The sequence below is a fragment of the Lipotes vexillifer genome, unplaced genomic scaffold (genome assembly GCF_000442215.2).
Source record: "Lipotes vexillifer unplaced genomic scaffold, Lipotes_vexillifer_v1.1 scaffold1041, whole genome shotgun sequence".
Lineage (NCBI taxonomy): Eukaryota > Metazoa > Chordata > Mammalia > Artiodactyla > Lipotidae > Lipotes > Lipotes vexillifer.
Genome location: NW_006775616.1, coordinates 627,853 through 650,099, shown reverse-complemented (window position 1 = coordinate 650,099; position 22,247 = coordinate 627,853). Strand labels below are relative to the sequence as shown.

General features: G+C 34.7%; 1 protein-coding gene across 2 annotated transcripts in view; it reads right to left on the bottom strand.

Annotated features, from left to right (window-relative positions):
- CNTN6 (contactin 6) overlaps nucleotides 1–22,247 on the bottom strand; it is a 293,689-nt gene that overhangs the window by 270,433 nt on the left and 1,009 nt on the right. The window contains exon 2 of one of the 2 annotated variants that reach the window (XM_007450033.1): nucleotides 273–277. The exons of the other annotated variant lie outside the window; for it this stretch is intronic. The gene's annotated coding sequence lies outside the window, so the exon portion shown is untranslated. The remainder of the gene's footprint in view (nucleotides 1–272; nucleotides 278–22,247) is intronic. 2 annotated transcript variants of the gene reach the window in all.

Here is a 22,247-nt window from a genome sequence, read left to right as displayed (position 1 = left end):
CTGCTGTGCCACCTCTGCTCATCTGCTCTTCCTTCTATATGAACATCTCCCCTCACATCCAACTAGTCAGCACCTAGTCAGCACTCCCCCATGGAAGTCTTCACTGGCTTTTCTTATATCATATTATCTTCTTATGGCACCATGGAGCTGTTCTCCTGGGCACTTAGCACAGGTTCTACTTTATGTGGTAATTTAATTCAAATATATCTCCACAAAATGCTGTAAGATTCATGAGTACAAGGTATGTTTCTCTAAGCCCTAATACTCCGAACAGAGTCTTGTACATGTGGAATAGATAATAAATAGTTACTGAATGAATGAATCAATGAATGAAAATGCTATAACGAGGTGATTGCTTAATGTATAGCAGACAAAAATTTTGATATGTATTACTCCTTAATAGGTACAAAGAGTGAAAATGCATCTCAGTAGAACAAAAGAGAGTGAGACTGCTTGACACAAATGAAGTAAATTTATTCATCAGCAAAAGGTACAAGTGAAATATTTTTTGTTAGCAAACTCATAATGGTAGATATTATTGTCACTCAGCAAAGTTTCTCATCCTCCTCTTGTAAGGTACACAAGCAATTTCACTTCTTCACTCTCTTGAGGGATTTGCTTTGGCCAGTGAAGTGTGAATGCAAGTTTATGTATCACTTCTGAGTGGAAGCATTTAAACGCCACTGCAGTATTCTAGAATTCTCTTTTCTGAAATTGTGGAAGCACATGTTCATATGAAATTGTAACATTGAGCTTTCTCATGGAGGATAATTTCCTTAGAAATGCACCCAGAGAAATCTTGGTTGGTTCAAACTCCTAAGATTTAGAGGTTGTTTCCCTTGTGCACTGTTGGTGAGATTATATATTGTTACAAATACTATTGAGAGCAGTATGGAGGATTCTTAAAAAATTAAGAACTACTATATGATCCAGCCAGTTATTCCATTTTGGGTATATATCTGAAAGAAATGAAATCAATGTCTTGAAGATATAGCTGCACTTTTGACAACCTAAGTGTCCATTGACAGATAAATGGATAAAGAAAATATAACTATATACATATATATATTAGAATATATATGTTAGAATATTTTTTTATCCATGAAAAAGAAAGAAATCCTGCCATTTATGACAACATGGATGAACTTTGAGGACATTATGCTAACTGAACTAAGCCAGAGATAGAAAGGTAAATACTGTATACTCTTACTTACATGGGGAATCTAAAAAAAACAAACTCATAGAAACAGAACACACTGGTGGTTGCCAGAGGTTGATGGATATGGGGGAAATGGGTGGATATGGGCAAAGTGGGTAAAGAAGGTCCAAGAGTGCAAACCTTCAGGTATAAGATGAAAAAGGGCTGGGGATGTAATGCATGCGTAGTGACTATAATTAAAAATATTGTATAGTATATTTGAAAGTTTCTAAGAGAGTAGATCTCAAAAGTTCTCACCATAAAAAAAAAGGTAACTGTGTGAGGTGATGGATGTGTCAACTCACCTTACTGTGGTAATCATTTCACAATGTACAGACCTTCATCAACTTCCAATGGGGTTACATCCTGATAAACCCATCATAAGTTGAAAATATTGTAAGTCAATATACATTTAATACACCTAATTTATCAAACATCATAGCTTAGCCTAGCCTACCTTAAACATGCTCAGAACACTTAGATTAGGCTATAGTTGGACAAAATCATCCAACACAAAGCCTCTTTTTATAATAAAGTATTGACTCATGTAATTTATTGAATACTGTACTGAAAGTGAAAAAATGGAATGGATGTAAATGTATCACTTGTTTACTCTTGTGATTACCTGGCAGACAGGGAACTACAGCTCATTGCTGTTGCCCAGCATCAAGAGAGATTATACTGCATATGTTAGCCCAGGAAAAGATCAAAATTCAAAATTCAAAATACAATTTCTACTGAATGTATATCACTTTTGCACCATTGTAAATTCAGAAAACTGTAAGCTGAACCATTGTACATTGAGGATTGTCACTATACACATATCAAATCCTTATGTTGTGTACCTTAAACTTGCATAATGTTATATGTAAATTATATCTTTTAAAAAGCTGAAAAAAAAAAAAACAAGTGAAGAGAGCACTCAGCAACATGCATACAATGATATCTGATTTCTTGTTTGTGTCTGTGTTGTCTCTGTTTAAAGTAGACTTCTACTGAATATACATCATTGAATAAAATGCGCAAGACCTCTTGTCAAAAAAAAGATTTAGGGATTGTTTGTTATTGCGGCATAACCTGATTTATGAATGTCGTGATTCTAAGCTACAAGTAAAACATGTTTGTTTGATAGCGTTTATCTTTATCATTCAATATGCCAAACAAAGTGTGAATATATTTGGGTCTAAATCACACACAAAACTATTCCTAAAATGCTGTTTGGCCGAGCCAAATATTTCATTATTTTCCTCCAAATTAAGATAGGATCACATGTGAACATAACAAGTTATACTAAGTTAAATGCAGGTTAACACACAAAAAAGAAATTCTTCTACTGAGCATCTGGAGAAGAAATTTATGTATCTCATATAATTTTGAGATAAGAAGAAATTATTACATACTTATATATACTCTCTCTGTAATTTATAAATTGCTTATGAATCTAGAGATGTTTACAAGTTTTACCCTCAAATCTATTTCCTATTACCTCTATGCACTTCTGAGTCACCGTTTTATGCCAAATCCCTGTCAAGCCCACAATATACATCAGGTCCAAAGACAAGACAAATACAATTTGTAGTGATGTAATAAATAATGACTTAAATTTCCTGATTGCTTCATCATGGAGAGGATTACCGAGGTTGACAAGTGCAGAGACATAAATTTAAGTTTAACATTAATTATCATTTTAATATGTGCTATTTTTTACACCATTAGATTTAGATGGCATTCTAATAGCATACTTGGAATGAACACAGATGTGTTTGAATTTATGTTTCTCTAGTATATTTAGAATCTACGTTCATTAAGCAAGCATTTATTGAGCACCCACCACATGCCAGACACTGTACTAGGTACTAGACCTAAAAACTTGGAAATATAGGTCCTATCCTTAGTAGACTTCAAACTTATTAATTTAGACTTGTTTGTGATCTGATGAACAATCTAGGTCAAATAGTGATTTAATTTTAATAAGACTGATAACAATAGTTATAAAAGTACACTTGGGAATACTAACTCATTTCAATTTCTCTAAATTTGTGGAATCCAGGCCAGGTATTATTGGCTCCACTGTGAACATATGGAAACGGAGGTTCAGATAGTATTTCATACATTTTACAAGGTTTCACACTTAAAACGCAATAAGGTAAATATATTATAAAATTTGAAAAAGTTTGAGATATGTATGTATGAAAATTATGGGTTATCTCCTTATATGATGAATTTCTTAAGCATAAGAAAAAAGTCCCAATGGCAAAAACGGACAAAGGATATGCGCTGACCTTAACAAAAGGCAGAGATACAACTGGTTCAAACACCCATGGAATATTCAGCCTGTATTTAAGAAAAAATGTGAGTTAGAGAAATATTGAAATAGATTTTATTTGTGCGTTTGTTTTTCCAATTCAGTCAAAAGAGCATTTACATTAATAACATGTAGTGTTTACAAATATGCGGGCAATGGGAATTCATCTGCCTGGAAATACAAAGGGAATTTTCTTCCTAAAGCACAATTTACTAATAAACACAGTGACATCTTCAAAATAATGTACTATAGTGTGTCATATGACATTGAAATTGTAATACTAAAATTTATTTTTAAGGAATAATCAGAGACACGTGTAAAAGATCCAGGGACAAAGATATATATACATCATTGGATTTTTATAAGTAGTAAATAGTTAGAAAAAGCTAAATATCTAATGATAGGTTATTGGTTTGAGTAAAATTATGGCATACACGTCTGGTAGAATATCCTTCAAGTTTAGAAGAATATGTATTATACTTAAAATGTTCACAATATGTTAATTAATGAAAACCAGTTACAAAACAGAACACATAGGATTGGTTCAAGATGGCAGAGTAGAAGGACGTGTGCTCACTCTCTCTTGCAAGAGCACCAGAATCGCAACTAACTTCTGAACAATCATCAACAGGAGGACACTGGAACTCACCAAAAAGCTTACCCCACATCCAAAGACAAAGGAGAAACTACAGTGAGATGGTACAAGGAGCGCAATCACAATAAAATCAAATCCCATAACCACTGGGTGGGTGACTCACAAATTGGAGAACAATTATACCACAGAAGTCCACCCATAGGAGTGAAGGTTCTACGCCCCACGTCAGGCTTCCCAACCTGGGGGTCCTGCAATGGGACAAGGAATTCCCAAATAATCAGACTTTGAAGGCTAGAAGGATTTGGTTGCAGGACTTTGACAGGACTGGGGGAAACAGAGATTCCACTCTTGGAGGGCACACACAAAGTAATGTGTGCATCAGGACCCAGGGGGAAGGAGCAGGGACCCCATAGGAGACTGACCAGACTTACCTGCTAGTGTTGGAGGGTCTCCTGCAGAGGTGGGGGGCAGCTGTGGCTCACTGTGGGGACAAGGACACTGGCAGTAGATGTTCAGGGAAGTACTCCTTGGCATGAGCCCTCCTGGAGTGCACCATTAGCCCCACCAAAGAGCCTCTAGGCTTCAGTGCTGGGTCACCTCAGACCAAACAACCAACAAGTAGGGAACTCAGCCCCACCCATCATCAGACAAGCAGATTAAAGTTTTACTGAGCTTTGCCCACCAGAGCAACACCCAGCTCTGCCCATCACCAGCCCTTCCCACAAGCCTCTTAGATAGCCTCATCCACCACAGGGCAGACAGCAGAAGCAAGAAGAACTACAATTCTGCAGCCTGTGGAACGAAAACCACATTCACAGAAAGATAGACAAAATGAAATGGCAGAGGACTATGTACCAGATGAAGGAACAAGATAACCCCCCCCCAAAAAAAACTAAATGAAGTGGAGAAAGGCAACCTTCCAGAAAAAGAATTCAGAATAATGATAGTGAAGATGATCCAGGACCTTGGAAAAAGGATGGAGGCAAAGATCGAGAAGATGCAAGAAATGTTTAACAAAGACCTAAAAGAATTAAAGAACAAGCACCTAGAAGAATTAAAGAACAAACAAACAGAGATGAACAATACAATAACTGAAATGAAAAATACACTAGAAGGAATCTATACCAGAATAACTGAGGCAGAAGAATGGATAAGTGACCTGGAAGACAGAATGGTGGAATTCACTGTCACAGAACAGAATAAAGAAAAAAGAATGAAAAGAAATGAAGACAGCCTAAAACACCTCTGCGACAACATTAAACGCACCAACATTCACATTATAGGGGTCCCAGAAGGAGAAGAAAGAGAGAAAGGACCCGAGAAAATATTTGAAGAGATTATAGTTGAAAACTTCCCTAATATGGGAAAGGAAATAGCCACCCAAGTGCAGGAAGTGCAGAATTCCCAGGCAGGATAAATCCAAGGAGAAACACACCAAGACACATAGTAGTCAAACTGACAAAAATTAAAGATGAAGAAAAATTGTTAAAAGCCACAAGAGAAGAACGACAAATAACATATAAGGGAACCCCTATAAGGTTAACAGCTAATTTCTCAGCAGAAACTCTACAAGCCGGAAGAGAGTGGCATGTTACATTTAAAGTGATGAAAGGGAATAACCTACAGCCAAGATTACTATGCCGGGCAAGGATCTCATTCAGATTCGATGGAGAAATCAAAAGCTTTACAGACAAGCAAAAGCTAAGAGAATTCAGCACCACAAAACCAGCTCTACAACAAATGCTAAAGGAACTTCTCAAGGCAGGAAACACAAGAGAAGAAAAGGACCTACAAAAACAAACCCAAAATAATCAAGAAAATGGTAATAGGAACATACATATTGATAATTACCTTAAATGTGATTGGATTAAATGCTCCAATGAAAGACACAGGCTCGCAGAATGGATACAAAAACAAGACCTGTATATATGCTATCTACAAGAGACCCACTTCAGACCTAGGGACACATACAGACTGAAAGTGAGGGGATGGAAAAAGATATTCCATGCAAATGGAAATTAAAAGAAAGCTGGAGTAGCAATACCCATATAAGATAAAATAGACTTTAAAGTAAAGAATGTTACAAGAGACAAGGAAGGATACTACATAATGGTCAAGGGATCAATCCAAGAGGAAAATATAGCAATTATAAATATATATGTACCCAACATGGGAACACCTCAATACATAAGGCAAATGCTAACACCTATAAAAGAGGAAGTCGACAATAACACAGTAGTAGTGAGGGACTTTAACATCTCACTTACACCAATGGACAGATCATCCAGACAGAAAATAAATAAGGAAACACAAGCTTTAAATGACACAATAGACCAGATAGATTTCATTGATATTTATAGGACATTCCATCCAAAAACAGCCGATTACACTTTCTTCTCAAGTGCACACAGAACATTCTCCAGGACAGATCACATCTTAGGTTGCAAATCAATACTTGGTAAATGGAAAAAAATTGAAATCATATCAAGCATCTTTTCTGACCACCACGCTATGAGATTAGAAATCAATACAGGGAAGAAAATGTAAAAAACACAAATACATGGAGGCTAAACAATATGTTACTAAATAACCAAGAGACCACTGAAGAAATCAAAGAGGAAATCAAAAAATAACTAGAGACAAATGACAACAAAAACACGATGATCCAAAACTATGGGATGCAGCAAAAGCAGTTCTAAGAGGAAAGTTTATAGCAATACAATCCTACCTCAATAAACAAGAAAAATCTCAAATAAGCAGTCTAACCTTACACCTAAAGGAACTAGAGAAAGAAGAACAAACAAAACACAAAGTTACTAGAAGGAAAGAAATCATAAAGATTAGAGCAGAATAAATAAAATAGAATCAAAGAAAACAATAACAAAGATCATTAAAACTAAAAGCTAGTTCTCTGAGAAGATAAAGAAAATTGATAAACCTTTAGCTAGACTGATCAAGAAAAAGAGGGTGAACACTCAAATCAATAAAATTAGAAATGAAAAGTGAGAAGTTACAGTGGACATGGCAGATATACAAAGCGTCATAAGAGACTACTACAAACAACTTTGTGCCAATAAAATGGACAACCTGGAAGAAATGGACAAATACTTAGAAAGGTATAACTTTCCAAGACTGAATCAGTAAGAAATAAAAACTATGAACAGACCAATCACAAGTAATGAAATTGAAATGCGATTAAAAATCTTTCAGCAGACAAAAGTCCAGGCCCAGATGGCTTCACAGGTGAATTCTGTCAAACCTTTAGAGAGTAGCCAACACCCATCCTTCTCAAACTCTTCCAAAAAATTTCAGAGGAAGGCACACTCCCAAACTCATTCTACAAGGCCACCATCACCCTGATACCAAAACCAGACAAAGATACTACAAATAAAATTAGAGACCAATATCACTGATGAATATAGATGCAAAAACCCTCAACAAATACTAACAAACAGAATCCAACAGCACATTAAAAGGATCATACACCATGATCAAGTGGGATTTATCCCAGGGATGCAAGGATTCTTCAATATACACAAATCAATCAATGTGATACACCGTATTAACAAACTGAAGAATAAAAACCGTATGATCACCTCAATAGATGCAGAAAAAGCTTTTGATAAAATTCAACATCCATTTCTGATAAAAAGTCTCCAGAAAGTGGGCATGGAGGGAAGCTACTCAACATAATAAAGGCTGTCTACAAAAACCCCACAGCCAACATCGTCCTCAATGGTGAAAAACTGAACGCATTTCCTCGAAGATCAGGAACAAGAAAAGGATGTCCACTCTCGCCACTATTATTGAACATAGTTTTGGAAGAGCTAGCCATTGCAGTCAGAGAAGAAAAAGAAATAAAAGGAATACAAATTGGAAAAGAAGAAGTAAAAGTGCCTCTGTTTGCAGATGACATGATACTATACATAGATAATCCTAAAGATGCCACCAGAAAACTACTAGCGCTAATCAAAGAATTTGGTAAAGTTTCAGGATACAAAATCAATGCACAGAAATCTCTTACATTCCTATACACTAACAATGAAGGATCAGAAAGAGAAATTAAGGCAACAACCCCATTCACCGTTGCAAGAAAAAGAATAAAATACATAGGAATAAACATACCTAAGGGGGTAAAAGACCTGTACTCAGAAAACTAAAAGACACTGATGAAAGAAATCAAAGATGACACAAACAGATGGAGAGATATACCATGTTCCTGGATGGGAAGAATCAATATTGTGAAAATGATTCTAGTACCCAAAACAATCTACAGATTCAATGCAACTACTGAACTAGAACTTTGTACTGAACTAGAACAAAAAATCTTAAAATTTGTATGTAGACAGAAAAGATCCTGAATTGCCAAAGAAATCTTGAGGGAAAAGAATAGAGCTGGAGGAATCAGACTCCCTGAGTTCAGACTATACTACAAAGCTACAGTAATCAAGACAATATGGTACTGGCACAAAAACAGAAATATAGGGCTTCCCTGGTGGTGCGGTGGTTGAGAATCTGCCTGCTAATGCAGGGAGCACAGGTTCGAGCCCTGGGCTGGGAGCATCCCACATGCCGTGGAGCAACCGGGCCCGTGAGCCACAACTACTGAGCCTGCACGTCTGGAGCCTGTGTTCCGCAACAAGAGAGGCCGCGACAGTGAGAGGCCCGCGCACCGCGATGAAGAGTGGCCCCCGCTCGCCACAACTAGAGAAAGCCCTCGCACAGAAACGAAGACCCAACACAGCAAAAATAAATTAATTAATTAAACTCCTACCCCCAACATCTTCTTTAAAAAAAAAAAAAAAAAAAAACAGAAATATAGATCAATGTAACAGGATAGAAAGCCCAGAGATAAACCCATGCACCTATGGTCAACTAATCTATGACAAACGAAGCAAGGATATACAATGGAGAAAAGACAGTCTCTTCAATAAATGGTGCTGGGAGAACTGGACAGCTACATGTAAAAGAATGAAATTAGAACACTCCCTAACACCATACACAAAAATAAACTCAAAATGGATTAAAACCCTAAATATAAGAATGGACACTATAAAACTCTTAGAGGAAAAGATAGGAAGAACACTCTTAGACATAAATCACAGCAAGATCTTTCTTCACTCACCTCCTAGAGTAATGGAAATAAAAACAAAAATAAACAAAGGAGACTTAATGAAACTTAAAAGTTTTGCACAGCAAAGGAAACTATAAACAAAATGAAAAGACATCCCTGAGAAAATGTCTGCAAAAAATTAACAGTGGATTAATTTTCAAACTATATAAACAGCTCATGCAGCTCAACATTAAATAAACAAACGACCCAATCAAAAACTGGGCAGAATACCTAAACAGACATTTCTCCAAAGAAGACATACAGATGGCCAAGAGACACATGAAAAGCTGCTCAACATCATTAATTATTAAAGAAATGCAAATCAAAAGTACAATGAGGTATCACCTCACACTGGTTAGAATGGGCATCTTCAGAAAATCTACAAACAACAAATTCTGGAGAGGGTGTGGAGAACCCTTTTGCACCGTTGGTGGGAATGTAAATTGATACAGCCCCTATGGAAAACAATATGGAGGTTCCTTAAAAAACTAAAAATAGAATCACAATATGACCCAGCAATCTCACTACTGGGCATATACCCAGAGGAAAACATAATTCAAAAAGACACATGCACCCCAATGTTCATTGCAGCACTATTTACAATAGCCAGGTCATGGAAGCAACCTAAATGCCCATCGACAGACGAATGGATAAAGAAGATGTGGTACATACATACAATGGAATATTACTCAGCTATTAAAAGGAACAAAATTGGGTCATATATAGAAACGTGGTTGGACCTAGAGACTGTCATACAGAGTGAAGTAAGTCAGAAAGAGAAAAGCAAATATCCTATATTAACACATATATGTGGAATTTAGGTAAATGGTATCAATGAAGCAGTTTGAAACACAGAAATAGAGGCACAGATGTAGAGAACAACCGTAATGACACCAAGGGGAGAAACCGGGGTGAAGGGGTGGTGGTGGGATGAATTGCGAGGGTGGGATTGACAAATATACACTAATATGTATAAAATAGATAACTGATAAGAACCTGCTATATAAAAAATAATAAAATTTAAATTAAAAAATCAACTATCAGGAAAAAAACAAAAAAAATAGAAAAAAGATAAACAAAGAGAGAAGCCAATATGTGGTCTTAATTGGATCTTGATCTGAGACATAATCAGGGAGATTTGAGTGTTGTCTGAATTCTACATTATAATCCCTATATTAAGGGTTGGTTGTTAATATTCTTTGGTTGTGATGTGGTTTTCTGGTTAGGTGTTTTTCAATGTCTTTATCTTTTAGATATATATATGAAAATATTTATGGATGATAAAATATAATGTCTGAACTTGTTTCAAAATATGATCAGAGGACTAAAGGGATGGGTGGAAGAATTGAGATTTGCCAGTAGTTCTTTTTTGGAGCTCAGTGAGGGTTCCATAGGAATTCACTATGCTAGTCTCTGCTTTTTTGTATGTATTTGGAAGTTTTCATAACAAAGAAAAGTGTTTTTAATGAATGGAAAGGACCCAAAGATGAAGAGTCTAAGCTCTTTGCCAAAGTCCTACTGTCATTTCCAAGAAAGCATGTTTACTGAAAGTAACACTTTCTATATAAATTTCCCCAAGTAATTATCTTGACAGAATACTTTCAGTTGACACATCTTCTTTCCAAATGTTGTTGAGAATTTCTGAAACACAGGACAAGTGCTCCTTCCATAGGGTTACAATAAGAAGTTTAATTCACAGAAAATACTGTATAAACTCATATGAAACATTAAATCAATGTTTGACCTGTGTATTGTATTTGTTGCTGCTTGTGCAGTCTGAACCTTTATAAACTTATTCACCCTAATTTCTATAATCTTAGCAGGGAGAGACCTTTCTCATCTTGACACCAAAGACAGAAACCATAATGACAGATTAGTTACACGAAGATGTAAAATTTAGAAGACTGAAACCAGTGTCTTTTCATAATGAAAGGCATTTGCCAGACATGACAGCAAAACAGATTAATATTCTTAGTATTAAAAAAAACAAAAACAAAAAACCTCTTCCCAAGTCAGTCTGTGAGGTGAAAAATAAAACTACCACTCCTATTTTAAAAATAAGCAAAAATTTTGGAGAAATGATTCCCGGAAGTAAAGGAACTAATGTACGACTGCCAGGTACAATATAGGATACCCAGTTAAATTTGAATTTCAGATAAATAACAAATAATTTGGGCCATAATTATGCTAAAACATTATTTGTTGTTTATCTAAATTCCAATTTATGCAATTTACAATTTAGGCAATCCTACATTAGTATTTTCATTTGCCAACTCTGGCAACTCTAACTAATGGCCAATGAATTTGAGAAAATGATTAGCTTCAGCTCTAATTATCAAGGGAGAGCAAGTACAGCAAGAAGAGCAGAGGCCGCACCAGGCAGGGGTGGAAGAAGAACACTGTACCTGCACCCACCTGGCCCACCTGGAGCTCCGGGGAGGAGGCGTGACCTCAGGGCCTCACAAGGGCAGGAGGGAGGTGGCCAGAACTGAGGCAATGGGGGTCACAAGTTTGGTTGAACAGCCCTGAGCCTGGTTTTCAGGGGAAAGGAAAAATATGATCAGCAGCTTGGAGCAGAGGACCCCGTGCAGAAGCAACACTTTTATTATTTGCTCTTAAAACTTTGTTGTGATCTATCCAAATGCATTTTTATCTTTTATGGAAAATTTTATGATATACTATGTCATACATACAAAAAGAAATTTAAATATCCATGTACTCACCTTCCACTTTAAAAACATAAAACATTACCAACCAATGTTTCTCTCCCTCCTGCCCTCACACCCTAGGTAACTACTATAACCTGAGCTTAAGAATTATCATTGCCTTTAATTTTCACATGTTTTTAACATATGTTTGCACCCCTAAATAAAATACATAGTATAGTTTTCACATGCTTTCAACTTTCGTGTAAATAGCAGCATAACGTATGTATTCTACAATTTGCCTTTTTTCACCCCACATTTTGATTTTGAAATTGATCCATAATAATGAGTGATGCTTTATATTAGTCAGTTTCAGCACTGTGTAATATTCCATTATTTGGATATACCAAAATTTCCATTTCTAGTCCCTGTTGATGGACAGCTGGTTTACAATTTTTGCTACTACCAAAAACTACTGCTGTGAACATCCTTAAACATGTCTCTTAGTATACATTTCAGCACACTTCTCTAGGGTATATGCCAGAGTGGAATTACAAGCTCAAAGAGTGTGTACAACTTCAACTGTAATTCTACAAAGTGATTGTACTAATTTATATTCCTGCCAGCATCAATACATATTTTACAGTTAAAAAAAAATAACACCACATAGATTCATCCTGATGTTGTATTTTACACACACATAACACACACACACATACACAAAAGATGACTGAAAGGATGCCATTATCTTGAGTGATAGGATAATGAGTAATATTTATTTTTCTGCATTTCCAAATTTTGTATAATAAATATACAATTTTATTATTTGTATAATAAATATATACAACTTGCATAATCAGTAAAAAGGGATTAAAATAAGTGATATTCTGTTTGTTTTCAATTTCCTTCACTGCTATGTAGAGTAATTTGCTGAAGTTATTTAAGAATTTGGTGTAGTTTGCAAATTTTGAACATATTTCATCATCTGAGTGAGTCCACAAGTACCATTTACTTGATGAAAATGAGTAACATTCAGGTAAAGAAGTTGGGACATGTGATTAGAAAATTATGTGAACATGTATATAATATGAGATGTTATTTTTTTCAGGTAGTTTATGAATCCACTGGGTAGCCTAGAATATATCAACAATAATAGAGGGATAATTATTCCAAACAAATATGCATTCCTTTTTATGTATTCCTTTCTGTGTTTCTCACTATATACAGTTTTTTCATTAAAAATTATTTTGGAATTAAATATTTTATTAAATTTGAATGTTCATTTCTCAAGTAAGATCTAAAATTTTAGCCCCCCAAATTGGTAGAGATGGGTATTTAATTGAATTCAAGAACACATATTAGAATTTTGATTTCACAGTAGCAGGACTCTTCTCTGTCTTGTTTATAGTTGCACTCCAGTACCTGAAGTAGCATCAATCACATAGTAAGTATTCAGTCATTATTTGTGGAATTAATGTATTAGTGAAAATCACTGTCTACAATGAACCAGGCACTGAACACACAAAGAGGAACAAGTCAGAGCCCAAGCCTTCAGGAACTCAGACTCTGGGGGAGAACAAAACTGGAATAAATAATTAAATAAATTAAAATATGGTCCAAACTTCCATGAAAACAAAGTGTTAAAAAAAAAATTTAAACTGTGTTTATAAGACAATAATTATAAATATATGCATCACATTTTCCCAATCATTTATAAAGATAATATTGAAAAATTTTAGTGTACTGAAATGTTATTTAATTAAACTTGAAAATTCATTTTACTACTGATATCAGTACATTTTATTGAATTATATTATTAGTATCGTAATTAAGTATGTTAAGTTATTGATCTGGATTAAACAGAATGTTTGAATAAATTGGGATAATTTCATATACAGATAAAAGCATGAAAGAAAATGTTACCCAGGGGCTAAAACTCTGAGAATAAAACAAAAAATACTTTAGGACATCCAAAGATACTTTTATAAGTCTTGAAACTTCAATGGCATAAAACGATTTTTTTTGTTCTTCCACGTTTCTTTGTGGAAAATGACTTTTACCTTTTTTTTTTTTTAACATCTTTATTGGAGTATAATTGCTTCACAATGCTGTGTTAGTTTCTGCTTTATAACAAAATGAATCAGCCATACATATACATATATCCCCATATCTCCTCCCTCTTGTGTCCCCCTCCCACCCTCCGTAATCCACCCCTCTAGGTGGTCACAAAGCACTGAACTGATCTCCCTGTGCTATGTGGCTGCTTCCCACTAGCTATCTGTTTTACATTTGGTAGTGTATATATACCCATGCCACTCTCTCACTTCGTCCCAGTTTACCCTTCCCCCTCCCCGTGTCATACAGAGTGAAGTAAGTCAGAAAGAGAAAAACAAATACTGTATGCTAACACATATATATGGAATCTAAAAAAACAACAAAAAACAAAATCAAATAGTTCTGAAGAACCTAGGAGCGGGACAGGAATAAAGACACAGACGTAGAGAATGGACTTGAGGACTTTTACCTTTTAAGTGAAGAAGTCACTAATGGTAAAAGAAATTGGCTCAAGCATTGTGCAGATGATGGACATGTGTGTGTAAATGTATGAAAACTTCTATTTGGGTTTCTATGTTGAACTACACAGGGCAAATAGGTTATTTTTCTTTTAAATTCCATTCTCTCTTTTTCTATAAGAAAGCTGTTTCTGTCATTGCATAATCACTCTGAACATCTTACAACAATAGATGAAACTAGAGTGAAGTCAGCTAAGACAGAGTTTTCCCCACCAAAGTGCCCTATAGCTTGAAAGGAAGAAGCAGATAGAGGCCTCATTCTCTTGCCTACAAACCATATAGACGCAGTTGGCACAAAATAACAATAATGTCGGCATCTCTGAAAAACACTTATATTATTTTAAGAGAACTTAATTTTAAGAGAACTCTTGAATACACACTTTTGTGTTAATTTAGATATAGGAATGTCAGAATTAGCATACCTGTCAGCACCACAGATTCACAATTAAGCATGTTTAAGAATTTGCTGACTAACAATATTAAATGCCTAGAAAACATCTTAACGTTACATGTTTGAAAAACTTTCCTTCTATCAAACCTTGAGTAACTATAAGCTTTTCATCTCAATAAAACTTTAAGGAATTTCTTTAATTTACTCATATCAGCCAATAGAAAATTAGCAGCATATCTGGTTTCTGACCTCTTTCATTTGCTGCTCTTTACTAATTGGAGAAATTTGATGGATGCCAGAGAGGAAAATTAGGTTCTTTGGCTAAGAGCTCTATTCCAACAAGTGTAATGCACTCCTGACATTTACAAAGACACCATAAAATTCTCTATATACAGCTCCTTACACAGCCCTGTCAGTCATGCAAATGTAATAGAAGCCAAATAAATTAAACTTTGAAACAATAAAAGTATTGAAAGTAAAGTGTCCATATTGGCTTTTTTACACACAAGAGTGAGAAATTACTAGAAACTTTGCCAAGTATCATATTTGAGTCTTTCCTTCCTTCCTTAAAAGGAGACTTTTAAAGAGCCTTTAAAACACATCCAACCCAATATTCTCACTTTAATCAGCAGAAGCCACCTAAAGGAAGAATGGTCTGTTTAGCACTTAGCTTTACTGTGTCATTAGGAATTGCTGTGCTAAAAAACATTTTCAATAATTGCCGCTACATTTTAAGAATTTGCACATCATTAAATTTAAAGAATTAATATAGCTACCACTCCCAAAGAATATATAAATGTTCACCTTCCTAACTAAATTACCTAGCATAGTATTACCTAGCATAGTTTCTTATTGAATGAACTGTCCTTTTGGACTGAATCAGACACTTTAGTGAGTTAATGTTTGTGGAACCAATGGAAACAGATACAGCTAGCTTTAACCATTTCTTGTTAGATAATGTGAGGATCTAGCGAATTACTTTAAAATTAAGGAAAGTAACCATCTTTAATTTCTGTGAAAAATCTATTTTTAAAGCTCAGAATTGGGGCTTCCCTAGTGTCACAGTGGTTAAGAGTCCGCCTGCCAATGCAGGGGACCCAGGTTCGAGCCCTGGTCCAGGCGGATCCCACATGCCGTGGAGCAACTAAGCCCGTGTGCCACAACTACTGAGCCTGTGCTCTAGAGCCTATGAGCCACAGCTGCTGAAGCCCGCGCCTGGAGCCCATGCTACGAGACGGGAGAGGCCACCACAGTGAGAGGCTCGCACATCACAGCAAAGAGTTGCCCCCGCTCACCGCAACTGGAGAAAGCAACCCCGCACACAGCAACGAAGACTCAATGCAGCCAAAAATAAATAAATAAAATAAATTAATTTTTTTAAAGCCCTCAGAATTAACTTTCAGCTTAATATTTTGTAATGAGTGTATGCCTCCACCCCTAACGTACCATTGAATTGATCCAAAACATACCAAAAGAAATATATGAAATCATAGAGGGCCAGGAAGAAAAAAAAACAGTAAGCCAGAAATTTGATGACTTTCTAAAAGATAGAAAGCAGATGGGGAAAATTCCAGTCAACGTGGAAGTGTATGATATTATGCAGTATAATGAGAAAGTTATCATTTCCACCACGGATGCATAAAATGCTATCTAAGTATAATATACTTTAAAACAAATATAAAAATGTATATAACCAAGGTTGTAAATGAAAACAAAAAATGCTCAGGGAACCAAAAATGAAGAGGACACTGAAACGTAGACTGGTGAGGAGGTGGTAAAGCTAAAATAATCCAAGGAGAAATGGACCCTGCATGAAACAGGGGATCTTGAAGGATTCTGCTTATCTGGTGGAAAAAGAGTCTGTCATAGGTAGCCAGAACACCAAGTTTATCCCAAGCTTGGTTGTAGGGCTCAGATTTATTCCATCTGCATGGTGAGGTAATTTTAGGCCAAAAAGTTAACATAGAAAGTAGTCCAAAACGGGGAAATTATAGAGCCACCCTAGAGGCAAAAGTGGAGCAATGCTATAGAGAAGCGTCTTCTACTCACATGATGCTGGTCTCTTATGGAAAGCGACATCTGCTGAAGATGAATTTGCCATAAAAGGAAATCAAAAACACCAGAAAGAATGAGCCACCATGAGGGAAATCCAGCAGACACAAGTAATGGAATAATTTGTCTCTAAAAATGAAAACTAGTTGAACAATCAAAATTCAACTTTAAAATAAGCTTAGTTAAAAATACTGGAAGCAGTTTAAAAATAAAGTGAAAATAAAATGGTAGAAAGGCAGACACTGGGTAAAATATCTTGGAGAAAATTTAAACAAGTCATGGTCCTGTTTGTGAAGAGGATTTATGTATTATCTCTAGCTTTTTTAGAAAATATAAAGTTATATTTTATGTTAGAATATTTATGTTCACTAAAATGTGATAGAGTATCCAATTTCTAAGCTAGTAAAAAATATACAAATAATATGTTTATCAATCCAATAAAAGGCAGTAAACAATAAATACAATAAAATAAACTGTTGAAATTATCTCTGGGAAGTGGGACTAAAAATGTGTAGGAAAGTATTTTTATTTTACTACCTTTGCTGTAGTTTCAAGTTTCATTACTGTTGTTTCGAGCTGCATATATTACATTTTTAGGACATTAAAATTTTAATTAAAAAAAAAAGCCCTTAGTAACAACAGGAAAGAAATGCATAAGCATTTTGTCATGGCTTTTCTTGGTGAAAGGAATTATGGCTCTTTTAAAAATGTTTTTCTGTGCATAGAATTTATAATCAGAAAATTAAATAAATCCTTTTTCTTGATCAGGCCTGATTGGTCTATGCAGAAATATCACTTGTATTTTTAAGCTCTATGGATCTTAGGGCCAGCATCTCTAAATCTTCTCTCAATGCTCCCTGAGCTCCATTTTCATACCTTATTGTGATTTACACCTCCAAATTTAATTGTCTACAAAATACCCAATATAATTGAATAGATGATGGTAATTTTCATTCTTTTCATTGTTTTCTACTATTTTCCCCAATTGGTCCCAAAGCTTGTAGACAAATGTTATAGTAGTGATACTAACATAAAAACAATTAAACAACTAATACAAAGAGACATTAATTTCAAGGCTTTCTTCCAAAGTGTTTTCACATATTAACCTATTTAACCCTCTTGCTAATACTTGGAAGTCAGTACTATTATTCTCTCCAATAGGGATGGGGAAACTGAGCTAAAGAGTGGCTAATTAACTCACTTAAGGCAACAAAGCTATTCTGTACTGGATGTAGAGAAGAGCAGGTATATAGCTGATGGGTGGCACTTCGGCTCAAGTGGCCTGCCTTCAGAATCCTGCTTATCACTTTATACCCATGCAGAGAATGGAACTTAATGGAACATGTTTTACCAGTAAGATCATTCATTTTTTACTTCATAGGATACATGATTCTTTTATTGCTTCTTTCAAAAATATCAATACCTAAGTAATTTCATTCATTTATTCATTTAATTGGAAACCAATTACGTGTAAGTTTTATACCCACTCTACCACCATAAAATATTTGAGAGTGCTAATTTTGATTCATGCTACTAGGTCTCAAATTCACTGTAAATTACCTTAGGATTCATTGCAGGATAGTTAAGTAAGCCATAGACTTCATCATGAAAGACTAATAGGAGATCAAAAGAATGCCCAATGACTCTGGGTTTTTTTTCTTTTTTTTCTTTTTTTCTCTAGTATGCCCTGTGTTATGCCTTTACTGTAACAAGTATTTAATACTAGAATACATAGTGCACATGAAATCAATTTTAACTAAAACAGCTCTTGTCAATATGAATGAGAATAATTTAGTTTCTAATTTTCTAATGAAATTTCCACTTAAAAGAATTTTCCTCAACTGAAAGATTTTTACTTAAAGTTCCTTAAAGAGATTTCTATTCCTCATTTATTCTGCAGAAACAAGGAAGAAAGAAAAACATGATGGTGGTGGGATACAAGAACAAAGCAAAGAACCCTCTGTTTTCAATGAAAAATGTGAGTAGAGTTTACCCCAAAACACAGACTCTGAAGCACATTTCCATCACTGCCAAAGTCTGAAGAAACATGGACCTAAGCGGGGATGCATCAGGGAAAAGTGACAGTTGCTTTCTCCTTCTCTTACTTTTAGGAGAATGCAGTTTGCCCCCAAACCCGCTAGCTTATATGCCCTGCCCACACACGTGAACAGCGTCCCCCACGGTCAGCATCCCCACCACAGTGATGCATGGTTCTACAATTTGTTACAATTGGTGAACCTATATTGTTACATTACCATCACCCCAAACCCACAGTTCATATTAGGGTTCATTCTTGGTGTTGTACATTCTGTGGGTTATGACACATATATAATGACATGTATCTACTATTATAGTATCATAGAAAATTGTTTCAGTGCCCTAAAAATCATCTGTGTTCTGCTTATTCATATTTCATGCATATATTTTGAAAAGAAAATCAGATCGTGGGGTGAGGGGAACAAAGGGAAATGCAGTTAAAAAACAAATCTCAAGAAGAATCAGCCCCAGCTTGGGGAAAGTGCTTAGACCGTTACTCTTACATAGATTTAATATCTTCTGCATATATTTTTAAAAAGAAAATCAAAGTGAACTGAAAAAGTATAAAATTAAAAATAATTTGGATAATATGCTAGATATTGCAGACAGACAAATGAGATCCAACATGCCCATAATTGGTTATCCTGAAGAAAAGAAGCAATATAAAAACAATCTCCCCATTCTCTGGGAAAAAATTAAATACATAGCGTAACAACAAAAAATTTTGAAATAAAAGAACCTCAAATCAATGGAGTACACCATATTCAAGCAAAGTTGATGAAGACTGATCAACTTCAGAACATATTCTGGCAAACACAAACAGATAAACAAGAATCATGTGGACATCCATCACAATAAAAGCAAGTTATATACAAGGATGAAAATTTCAAACATATCTAAAAACCACTGGGCAGCACCATTCAATATGGGAAGTGTCCTCAGCTTTGTTTATAAATATTTACAAATTTCTGAAGGAAAAAATAAGTTTGATTCAAGAAAGATAACTTGTCTTTCATGTGTAAGGCAAATGGAAGAAACAGTCTGTCTAAGCACAGAGAAAATACAGCATCTATGACAGTTTCTTTGGTGGAGGGGTACTACTTAACAGTGACCTCTAACAACTTGAGAAATAATTCAAAATAAAGAATACAGGAATGGTGAATTGAGCAATTGGTAAGGACTGAATCCGTTCAAATTTGAAATAAGTCCAAACCAAGACTGTAGGAATTAAACCAGGATGTAAATACTGTAAATCTCAGGATTGTAAAACTGATAATATAATTAAAATTCAGGTGGTATGTGTAAGGGAAATAATCATAAAGTACATGTGCTTATTTCTTTATCACCACAAGGACTTATAAGAGATTGTTTAATAGTTAAACATGCATTCTAAAAATGAGTTGAAACTATTAACATTTTCATAATTGTTGTTCTTAACTCTAAGGTAATTTTTCTGGAACTAATCTCTCTGTTGCAAAGAAATGAATACCCAAAATTTAGTCATTGCTTCAGTTTCATATCAACTCCTTTTTTTTCTGCTTAATCCAAACCTAAAATTAAATTCAGTACCTTTTTTAAAGAGTAGGGTAAAACCATATCCTTTTAAAAAAATCTATCTATGGATCTATCTATCAATCATCGATCATGTTATTTAAATACTTCTTATTTGTAAAAACAAAATTAAATATGTATGGTAAGAAATTGTTCTTACCAAAGTCTTTCTCTTTCTCATTTAGGCATCGGCATTGGATGTCTCCAATGATAGTCTTTAAATTTCATGGTGGTTATTTATGAGTGTTGAGATTTCTTTTTCAAACTTTTATGTTTGAGTTATTTTTAATGAGTATAGCTTATGCTACTGCATTCTAAATAACATGATGTTAAATACATAAATGAATAATTTCATAACCTTCCTCCACTAAAATAATTTAAGAGGTACAAATTTACTTTTGTACTACTGAGTATTTTATTTGTCAGAAAAATAAAGTATGCAAACAATATACCTCACATGCTTTTTACAAGATAATTAGTTTTGTCTAAGTTTGGACCAAATATGTAATAATTTTCTAAATGACAATGTAAATTCTTTTTTATTAAGAAAAGTTACATGGAGAATTAAAAAAAAAACTATTCTGATACTTCACTAGAAATGTTCAAAGAAGTAATGCACAGTAGTTGATGGGCTTTTTTATTTTGCTAAGATGTGATAAGTTATGCATTTATACAACCTCATATAAAGCCTTATATAAAAGTTTGCAGATTTATATATTTGAAATCTTTGGACTGCATAGCCATGTTGTTGCTTTAAAAAAAAAATCACTGAAGCATCAAAGACAAAATGACTCTGTATTTCTGTTTGTTATACAAATCTTGTCAGTATTTTTGTATGTATCTGTTTGTTTTGTGAATTTGTGTAGGTTTACACGTGTGTAAAAGAAGGGAGGGTCAAGGGATAGTGTGCTTAAATGTCTCTCTTTTTTTTTATAAAATATAATGCACATAAATTGGTAGTCTTTGAAAACAATAATCAAAAAAAGATAAACCCATGAGGCAAATGAAAATTGTTCAAAACAAGCAATTCAGTATTCAAAATATGGCTTCTTTTTTTTTATAAGACCTTTGAAAAACATTGCCACTTTAGATAAGATTATGAATACCTCATTTTGCGAATTGATTCTGTGTAATTCTACTGTTCTCCCTACTTTTTCCTCTTCTATTTAGTCATTCTGTGAATGTTTCTCAGAGGACATAGTCAGGATGCTGATTATTTAAACATAAGTAGTTTACAATTGGAGAAACAAAACTATGAATTCCAATTTCCCCCCAAACCCCCAATGTTGACAATATTCCATTAACATAATGGGTTATTTGTGGCTAATCTCAGAGCTCTTAAAAGTTTTATTCCCAAGTCATCAACTTTTGAAACTTTGCATAAAGTATTATACATACCTTAACACTGACAAGCTTACCTATTATAAATGGAAACTCCAGAAGCTATTATTTAGAAGCTACATAAGAGGCAAAATACCAGATAAATTTGGTGAGCTCATGTGACCTCCAGTCTTGCTTTGCTCCCCTAACTAAAACTCTCCCCCAGGAAACTTTTTATAAACATTCCTTTAAATCATCCGTTGGACACTGTAAACCCCACTCCTTTACCCTTTGATGAAAACAATTTAGCGATCACATTTTCCCATTTGCCATTACAGAAAGGGCGTGAAGCCATCTGAAAGTACCAGAATTAGCACTGTCATCCCATCTTGCCCATTAGTTTTACTGCAGCAAAGACTAGTGAAACGCTGAAAAATATACCTGTAGTCTCTTTCCCTGGTTTGTTC